General features: G+C 52.2%; 1 long non-coding RNA gene across 2 annotated transcripts; it reads right to left on the minus strand.

Moving 5' to 3' along the window:
- Positions 1-727: 727 nt before the first annotated feature.
- LOC142924077 (uncharacterized) lies at positions 728-6,972 on the minus strand. 2 transcript variants are annotated; one of them, XR_012941213.1, is made up of 4 exons: positions 6,179-6,972; positions 4,796-4,919; positions 4,165-4,260; positions 728-3,328 (listed from the first exon to the last, which is right to left on the minus strand). It is a non-coding gene; the product is annotated as an uncharacterized LOC142924077 (long non-coding RNA). The 2 variants fall into 2 exon arrangements; XR_012941212.1 differs by lacking the exons at positions 4,796-4,919; positions 6,179-6,972 and having other exon boundaries at positions 4,165-4,787.
- Between the last annotated feature and the right edge of the window lie 3,144 nt (positions 6,973-10,116).

Here is a 10,116-nt window from a genome sequence, read left to right on the forward strand (position 1 = left end):
GGTGAGTTCAAGTTAAGCACCCAGTTTTAAATCTCATTTACTCCCACCATCACCACCACCACCACCCTACATACAACAGTCGGAAGTAAATGCCTACACACCCTACATACAATCGTCAGTAGTAGTGGGGAGAAGAGGGCATCAGTGGGGGCGAGGCATGAAGCGTTGAGAAGCCCTCAGATACTCCATAAAACCCCGAGTTTCATGGAGTATAATTTTCAGCATTACAGTTCCATTTTTTTTACGTTAACAAATGTCTCGCCATATATTACACCGTATAGGTAACTAGATTGGGCGAGGGATGGTCTTTTTTGTTGAACAATCAATAAAGCTACGGTGTTGTACTGTGCCCGTATCCGTGTACGGTACTGTGCACTAAAGGAAGAAAAATGGAGCGGCTGAACCTCACTGCCTCCTTACCGGAGGCTGTAAACATCAAGTGACCTGAAAACTGCGATGGGACGTGAAAGACAACATGGAGAGACAAGAGGGCGCCACGTGTGTTCTTCCATGGCAGCAGCAGCATCATCGCAGGCAATGAGGTTCAAATGGGCACAGGAACTTTGAGGTGGACCCACGAGTGTTTGAGCCACAGCGGCGTGCAATCGGCGACCTCTATACGCTTGGCGCAATCCGCACCGTCATTTCACGGAGCCCTTGTCCGCTCGACGAGTGCGACGACGCCGTCCCACCGTCATTCGGCGCCTCGTGGTGACATCACAACAGCAAAGCGACAGGTGTTGTTTATTCATTTCTTGAGGCAATTCGAGGGCCCGGTTACATCGCGTTGTGATACACGCACACACCGTCAACATATACTACACCGGTTATAAAAAAAAAGCAGGGGATAGAAAGGTGGGGGAGCGGACCCGACCACAGGTATTGTTTAAAAGACGTCAAGCGGACCAGGGGTTTTAAATGCAAGTCCATGCGGACACCAACATCCGAACGATTGTACCAATAAATCCTGAACCTTCTGGAAGATTTCAGCTCCCGCTGGTTTGGATCAGGGTGATGTTGGGGCAAATTCCATTAATTGGGAAAGGTGGCAATCTTGTGGGAATGTCCTCGCCAGAGAAGAAACTTGTCGCTTCCATGCTTTATTTTCATCCGACGTCCCATTAGCGAGATCCAGAGCGTGACGGACTCATATGGAGTCGGCCTCCTGTAATTTTTCTGGTCTCATTCTCACCACAGGTGAAGGCAGAGCCACACATCAACGTGCCAATGGGGCCACGGTTGAAGTGGTGGGGCCACGGTTGAAGTGGCGGTGGCCACGGGTCATGTGGCCTCTATGTATTTTCCATGTTGAAGGCCGATTGCCCCAAACATTGCCCGTCATATGCAGTGTCACTGAATAACGTGTGAAACATACTGTAGCATATACAAAATTGTATTTTCTTCATACATTAAATACAATAAACACAATAAACATGAAATGCGTATAGGACATTTATAACTCTCTCAATGACCAAACTTGTATTTTATGAACACACTTATACGAGCAAAATATGACAAAAGTGTTCCAGATTTCAGTTTCAATTGAGACTGAAATCCGGAATCATTACCCCCTACTGACAGACTAATAATACCCGCTCGCAGGCCAAGTGCTGATTCACCTTGGGGCCTCGCCTGGTATAGAGGTCGTGGGTTAAATCCCGACGCCTGTATATCTGGAGTTTGCATGTTCTCCCCGTGACCGCGTGGATTTTTCTCTGGGTCCTTCGGTTTTTCCCTCCACATTTAGAAACATGCGTTTAAAAGTATTTGGCTGCTATATATTTCTGCGTGACAAGCCACTTTATAGCGCTTTCATTTGTGGCCCGGTCATTCCTGAAAGAGAGCTATACAGCTGAGTGGGCCTTACCTGGTAAAATAAAAAGAGATTAGTTTTGTTAGTTTATTTTGTGCCACAGGGGGACAGCTACAGGGGGGGGGTGCCCATTAAAATGGTCGAGATGAGATGCAACTTAAGGCGCTTGTGACTTCCCAAAAATATTATTTATGGCAGGTTTTCACATCTAAACATCCCGGGTGGCATTGAAGCCAAGAGCTCCCACCCTAGGTGAGTAGCTACGAGAGCGGTGCTGTGCACGGCGACACGCCACTTTCTCCATCTGCCTGACTTGGTATTTTCTTTTTTGTTACTTAAATAAATGTTAATGTTTCGTTTTGTGTACGCGTGTATGTACACCGTTTGGGGAGCGGTGGTGCAGCAGTTAGCGCACTACGAACTCAGCCATCTGAGTACGTGGTGTGGGGTGTGTATAACATCGCAAAACTGGGGAGGACAAAGGCAGCCAGACGTGGGGCTGGCCACACAACCACTTCTGTGCCATGCCGGCCATCATAGGTGCTACCCGTTAACAGCACTTGCCCCAGCAATCTGTTAACGGCGATACGGAGTACCTTTGTCTTTTTGTGCAATTGTGTGCTTCTGTGTGCGACGCATGCGACGATGTGCATGTTTGTGTTTGATAAATGTACATCCGCAATGTGTGTGTGACGCGTATGATGCGCGTGTGTGACGACGGTTGGAACAGAGATTCACGCACTGCCCTATCCACGCGGCGACCTCTCCTCAACGTCTCGAGCCTCGGCGGAGAGCGCCGCGAGGTTCGACTCCAACTCCGGCTTTCCAGGGACAAACCCCCCCCCCCAATGCCCCTCCCCCCAGGCCCATGGGGGGGGGGGGAAGTCGCTCCCCTCCCTCACTCCACGCTCAGGAACTTCCTCTTCTTCGCCGTGTTCATGTACGGTCGCCAAGGCCACTCCACCTCGGCGGTGGCCGCGTTGTCCAGCGTGCCCAGTTTAATCTCATAGACTGCGCGACACACAAAAGCAAAGATCCCCCCCATGCAGCCTTTAACAGACGGCGTGGGAAAAGCGCTGTTCGTGTGTTAGCATGTAGGAAAGCCAGCACGGCACACCAAGGGGTGGGTGTGGGTGGCCAGCATTACATCCGATCATCTTTGAATTTACACATCGCATCCGGGGTGGGGAAATGCGAGTCGGGTCACGGTACAGCGAATGCGACCAGAGCAGCGACCCCACCGACTCAAGTTCCGATCCGCCCTACAAGTCACCCGCGGGCCACCTAGCCCGAGGCTAGACTCTTACATTCAGCCCATCATCCTCTCAGGGGTCGATAAAATTTACAACCACTTCGTAGGGAAGTCCACAAGGAATGTGGAATTTCCACCGCCTCTGCAGGGGTGTAAAGTGGAGACGAGTAACAATGTGTCAGGCAGACTTACGCTCCATCTCGAATCACGGTCCCACCTCCTTCAACTCGATGTCCTTGCCGTCGCGCTTGTAGACGTTGTGCCTGTTGGGAGGGGGGAAGGGGGGCACAGAAGTCACGGGAGGGGTCGCGGCAAGTCACACGGACGGCGCTGGACTCTCATTACGTGTCCTCGCAGACGTTTGCCAGTTAGAGGCCAGCGGCCACCCTGTTTAAAACTGCGGATGCATTAGCAAATGAACAACATTACGCGCCTTGAGCTTCAGAGATGGCGTTAAATAAAAACTCTGTGCTGTTGCTCGAAAACTAAAGTAAAACGAAACTATTTTTATTTTACCACTGAGCTATGTAGCTCTTTTTCACATAAAAATGTATAGCAGCAAAATACTCGAAATTCAAGTTTCTAAATGTGTAGGGAAAAACCCGGAGGACCCGGAGAAAAATCAAAGTGACCAGGAGGAGAACATGCAAACTCCGAATATACAGGCGGACACACAGCACCTGGCCCAAAAGTCTGCTCACTCTTTCCCATTCCGAGACATCTGCAAGTTGCCGGGTGGTAGGTGTCACGTTCACCGCTGAATCTCGGTACGCGCGAGCGGCTCGGCGTTAATTTTATTTATAGAGGCGTAGCGCTGCTGTTTTTAAAAGGCGTTGCCCTCACCGCAGAGAACCGTAGTGACACGACCGGCACTCTATGGAACAAAACTGTGCCACACGCCCTCCCGCATAGTCTTATGGGAGCAAAAGGTATGTCTTCAGGTCAGAAGACGTACTTGAGTTTTTCTTACGGTTCCGTTTCGACGACGTATATGTACATCATGGAAATGAGAAAGGGTTATAGTCTATACGAGGGATCTTTGTGCTTTGGGGATGGGGGAGGAAGATGTGGGTGAGACTGGCACGGTGCCCGCACGCACCCTCTTTCCGAGTCGCGACGTGAAGTTGTGCATCACGAGGTGTTGGAATGCCTCGGACATCATGTCCATGTCCGGATGTCGTGCCGCATCACCACGCTCGAGAGTGTCAAGTACACCGTGGCATCGTACCACGTGTCACATGAACAGCATGCCGGAAAGTTAGACACACCATAGGTGTCACACAGACTGTACTGGAGAGTTAAACAGACTGCCCTTCCATCTGCGGCATCATACCACATCACACCACATACACAGTTAAAACACCACAATTCCATGTCTGCAGCGTCATACTACACACCGCACATCGTACGCACAGCTAAATACACCTCCATCCCCGTCTGTTGCACCGCATCACACACGTCACACCATGCATCACACCGGGGAGCGGGAGCGGAGTGGCTATCTCATTACACTACAAATCCGGTGACCTGACTTCGATTTCCGGTGTGTCTAAGCATCGACAGTGGGGAGACAAAAGGGGCCAGATGCGGTAATGACCACACCACCCACCCCGCCGTGTGCCCTGCCGGCCTTCGTAGGTCGCTCGACAAACAGCATTTGCCCTGACAGCCTGTTAAAGGCTACACGGAGGAGCTTTGTCGACTGCGGTGCGTGCGCGTGCCTGGCATACCGCGGTGCTCATGCAGGACGATGAAGTCGTTGACGGCGTTGGCGCAGCACGCCCACACCAGCGCCTGCAGCTTGTGGCCTCCGTGGTTCATCGGCTGAGCGTTCGGCAGGATCAGCTTCTTCTCCTGCGGTGGTGGTGGGATGGTGGTGGTGGTGTGGTAACATGACAGCAAGCGGTCACACGCCGAGTCCGCTCTTCCCACCGGCGTCCTTCCCGGCCACGCTGCGTTCACCCCCCCACTTCCCCGCCCCCCCACTGTATCCGACTCGGGTTGTGTTGTTTGTTTTTTCCATTGCGGAAGCCGAGCCGAGCCGTGCCGGTATACAGGGTCGCCAAACCCCGTGTTGGCACAACTGGGATGCACCATTGGAAAAACTTTACTATTTTTATTTTACCAGGTAAGGCCCACTGAGCTATGCAGCTCTTTTCCAGAAGCGACCTGGCCACAAATCATAGCTCAACTAAGTGGCTTATCGCCATGTGGAAATTTATATCAGCCAAATACTCTTAAACGGACGTTGATTCTAAATGCGGAGGGAAAAACCGGAGGACCTGGAGAGAAATCCACGCGACTCCTCGGAAAGAGGCACGCAACTCCAAATATACAGCAGGCATCAGGGTCAGGATTGAACCTGCGACCTCCTGTATACCAGGTGAGGGAGTTAACATCTCGCCACAGTGGCGCCCCCAATGGTACATCTTTCCGTGACCACCGACCGTGCGTAGTGCTACAGTAGATACATTTTCGATGAATGGAAGGGATCGGTCATCGCGAAAAGGCGGACTGAATCGCGAGGAATGAAGTTGACAAAAGCTGCATGCACCAAACCAAAGTGTCCAACGCTCCACCACTTACGACCCCCCCCCCCCCCCCCACACAGCCTCCACCTTTCATCAACAACCAGATTTCTTCTGGTTAACTCAACGGATGCGAGTTGTCTCACACTGCACAAGCCCGATGATTGGTCGACACGACTCGTGTGAGGTGCAAGGAACTGATTCTAAAGCCGATAGAGAACACGTGTGTGTGTGCGGTAATTTAGCAGTTAGCATGCTGCCCCACAAACCTAGTGACCCGAGGTTTATTTCCGTTCATGGCCAACACCAGTGGCGATTATCTGAACTGGTCCTGGGCCTCCCCTAGATCAACTCAGCCTCAAACGAGTACCTAGTGCGGTGTTTAAACATCATTACCAGAGAGATAAAGGTGGCCAGTTGTGGTGCTAGCCACCTACACCCACGCAAACAGCACCTGTCCCAAAAACCTGTTAAGGCTATATGGGGGACCTCTGTCTTTGCGCGCTTGTACACATGCAATACACGAGGACCCACATTCCTCGTGTGACCCCAAACCCTGTAGCCCCTGTGACCCCGTGCCCACACCTTGATGAACTGCTTGAGGAGGGAGCTGGGGTCGCGTGAGGTCGTCGCCATGATGTGTGGGTCCTTCACGCCGGCTCAGCGGTACTCGTCATCCATGTGGCTGCTCACTCCTACTGACACGGGGGGGGGGGTGGATAGAAAGAGGTGGTAGATGGGGCAGGGGGGACGGAGAGGGTAGGTTATCATTTGCCATACTTCACCGTGCAGGTGAGTGAAGGTGTGTGTGTGGGTGGATGGATGGAAGGAGCGACCAGGAATGGTTGAGAATATCACTCTGCAGTGATCGCGTTGATTTTGTGTAGCGAGCTGAGCAATAATGAGACCTGGATGAGTCCCAATTGCAAGAGTGGGTGGGTGATATGGCAGGTGAGTGGGTAAATTGAGTAAAATGATGAGTGAGTGAATGAGTGCGTCAGTGCATGTTAAACCTCTTTGTTACAGCACGTAGCCAACCGTGGTAATCGGAAGTGTGACAAACTAACCACAAAAAGTAGTTCTCAAGAAATGAGTTTGTCAATCTAGACGATGATTTAAAAGTGCAAAGCTCCAGTGGCTTCCTAATATTGTAAGGAAGACCGCTCCAGAAGGAAGACTGCTCCAGAAGCACACGTTATGTGGTGACCACGGCCTTCATTTGACATTCCACAAAAATTTACGCCAGCCATCACACACACACGGCCGACTCTTTTTCCACGTTCACGCCACGGGATTTTTCAAAGTCCACTTGGGAAGCAATCGCCGTGCAGTATTTACGGTCAACGCAACTGCGGCATTAAACCCATTAAACCGGTGGGGGGGGGGGGGGGGGGGGGTTGAGGGCCCGCCGTTCTCGAACCGCGAACCTCCGCGGCAAAACACGGTGCCACCGCTTGGCAGGAAGGACCGACGGCGAGCCGGGGATGCGCGCCGACTCGGCGTGTCTAGCGGGCGGAGACGCGCGACGCTTATCCCTCTGCCTCGGGAGTCTCGCGGGAAGGAAGAGAGAGAGAGATGCGAGGAGACGTGATGGTGAGGGATGTGAGATCACCCTCCCCTCCCTGGTCGAACTCCACGGCCTTCTGGAGTTCAAGCGCCTCCCACCGCAGGTCCGTAGGCAGCACCAGGTTTTCTTCGGTGACGACGTCAGGGGGACAGGGGGCAGTGGGTGGGGGGCGGGCAGGGGAGAATTAACAAGGAAGAAAAATCATGCGCACGCATGGATTCATTCGGAAACGCTTTCCAACGCGCGGTTGTCTTCTCGCCTGTATTGTCAGACCGTCTTGTCCCATCTTAGTCCGTCTTGCGTGTCTCATTGTCTCTAGATCCGTCTCTAGTCTGTCTTGCGTGTCTCAACGTCTCTAGTCTGTCTCGCTGTCTCTCGTCTGTCTTGTCGGCGCGAGCCCATCTCTAGATCCGTCTCGCCGCCCGTTACCATCGAGCGCCCTCTTGAGCCGCGCCTTCTCCTCTACGAGGACCTTCTTGGCCTCCTGCGCCTTGCGGTAGAGGTACTCGCCGTGCAGTTGCGCCTCCTCAGCTGCACCACCAAACAAAGACAAAGATCCCCCATGTAGCCTTCGACAGGACTGTCGGGTGCAAGTGCTGTTAACGAGCAGCACCTTTGATACACGAAGGGGGGTAGGTGGCCAGCACCACATCCGGCCGCCTTAATTTCCCCAGTGGCGATGTTTACACAACGCACCAGGTACTCATTTGAGGCTGAGTTGACCAAGGGGAGGCCCAGGAACGGAATCGTCACCAGTGTTGGCCGTGAGCGGGAATTGAACTCGGGTCGCTGGGTTAGTAGTGCAGCGTAGTGCTAATCGCGAGACGACCATAAACAACAACCGCCATTCGCCACGAAGTGGTGGAGATGTCACCACGGCGCTCGTGCCAGGCTACGTGCAGGTTAAGGCCACATGAAGCGTCGAACGCCCGCTGGCAGCAGGAGGTCACAGACAGACAGACCCAGGTTGCCATTGGTTGCTTGACTGAGATGACTGGCCGATGCACCACCTGTGCCCCCTACTGTGCTACACTACCGCTCCAACCTACACAAACTCTCTTGGGCTATACTCTTTGGTTCTTTCGGTAAAGTCACACAGGCATAAAATATAAAATAAATTAAATCACGACGTTTCGGGCACAACACAAGCGTCCATCATCAGGTGGGACAAACCACAGCAAGAAACAATTGCCGACGTGGGCAAAAGAGCTGCTGTAAACAAGAGACTATATAGGTAAGAGAAGGGGGGAGGATCAGGGAGGAGAGATAGAGAGGGGGGGTATGAGGAGGGGAGTGCTGAAGAGAGCGGGGCTGGGAGTGGGAAGCTTAAGAAATTAGAGATGCGGAAAGTTAAGGCAACACCATAAAGCAGTTAAGGTTTTACCTGGTTAATAACATTCTTCCAATGATTACTCAATTTGTATCCATCTTCTCGGTTGAAGTTATGTCTGTGTTTATATATCTGGATGGCTTGATGAACAAACCTTTGATAGTAGCCCGAAGGTTTGCAGAGCGGCACCACGATACTCCTAGCGACGTCGTTGATTAATGTCTGTAATTAATATCGATGGTGAATCTCTGTAATTAATATCGATGATTCGATTCCACGAGAACAGATTCCACAAGAATCGATTCCACAACTATTTTAGTAAAGCGAAGTACGCGATTCGATTCAAACGTGTTCGTTCCGGTCTCATCAGAATCGGTATTGATTCTGTGCTGGAGGAATCCAATGAGCTATAAAGCTCTTTGATCAAAGATGTGCCAGTAGGGGGCACGGGGTCATAACGTCACAACAAACAATACAAAAACGATAGGAGTGCAAAGGGAATGGTAGCAAACCACTAAAAATAGATGAAATAAACCATATAAGTTCATACTCTTTGGTTCTTTCGGTAAGAAGTCTCGCTCTCCGTTCCACCCACTACAACTGGCGTCAGAAGTAGCCAAATAGTAAGATGAATCGCTATAATGGAGACGCGAAGAAAAACTCGTACCAGGGCTCCAGTGGAAGAGGAGGACGACTCAACACCACTGGGGTTGGCAGCCCCGGAAGGGGGAGGAGAAGCGACGCCGGCCGAGCTGCTCACTGCCCGGCCGCCCGGCGGCTCACCACCGTCGGAGAGGGCGCTTCAGGTGGCTCACTCCCGCCTCGCCCAACTCCTGCACGCGGCGGCATCCATCCTCGACGAAATACATCGCGGGTTATAACCACAACAAATATAATCACAATCACTGCGACCATAATCGCCGTAACCACAAATATAATCATAACCACCAGCTACATAACCACAAGTATAAACACTACTGCCACAAATATAACCATAACCACCACAACCATAACAACCAACATAACCACCACAACAACCACAATGATGCTGATACACTCTCACACCATGTGGGTCCCCTTGTCTCCTTGTGTCTCCCTGTGGGTGAGTGGATGGGTTGGCGAGAGAGTCGGTGGGTTGGCAAGAGAGTCGGTGGGTTGGTGAGAGAGTGGGTGGGTGGCAGAGTGAGTGACCGGTGGCAGAGTGAGTGACCGGTGGCAGTGGGTGACCGGTGACTAAGTGGGTGGGTGGCAGTGGGTGACCGGTGACCAAGTGGGTGGGTGGCAGTGGGTGACCGGTGACGAAGTGGGTGAGAGAGTGGGTGGCTGAGTGGGTGGCCGAGTGGGTGGCTGAGTGAATTGGTGAGTGGATGAGTGCCAGAGTGGGTGGGTGAATGGCTGAGTGGGTGGGTGAGAATCAGTATGTTTTTGCTGGAGGAATCCGATGAGCTATGAAGCTCTTTTTCATAGATGCCCAGAGAGTGGCTGAGTAGGTGGCTGAGTGAGTGTCGGTGGGTATGTGAGTGGGAATGAAATCTAACCTGCACCTCTGCATTGCAAGTCCAGCGAGCTAACGCCCTGCGTGTGATGGGGTAAAGTGTGGGCATGGCCACTTTGCTCCAACACGTC

This window comes from Petromyzon marinus, chromosome 8 (genome assembly GCF_048934315.1).
Source record: "Petromyzon marinus isolate PM22_M1 ecotype Great Lakes invasive population chromosome 8, UKy_Petmar_22M1.pri1.0, whole genome shotgun sequence".
NCBI classification, from domain to species: domain Eukaryota; kingdom Metazoa; phylum Chordata; class Hyperoartia; order Petromyzontiformes; family Petromyzontidae; genus Petromyzon; species Petromyzon marinus.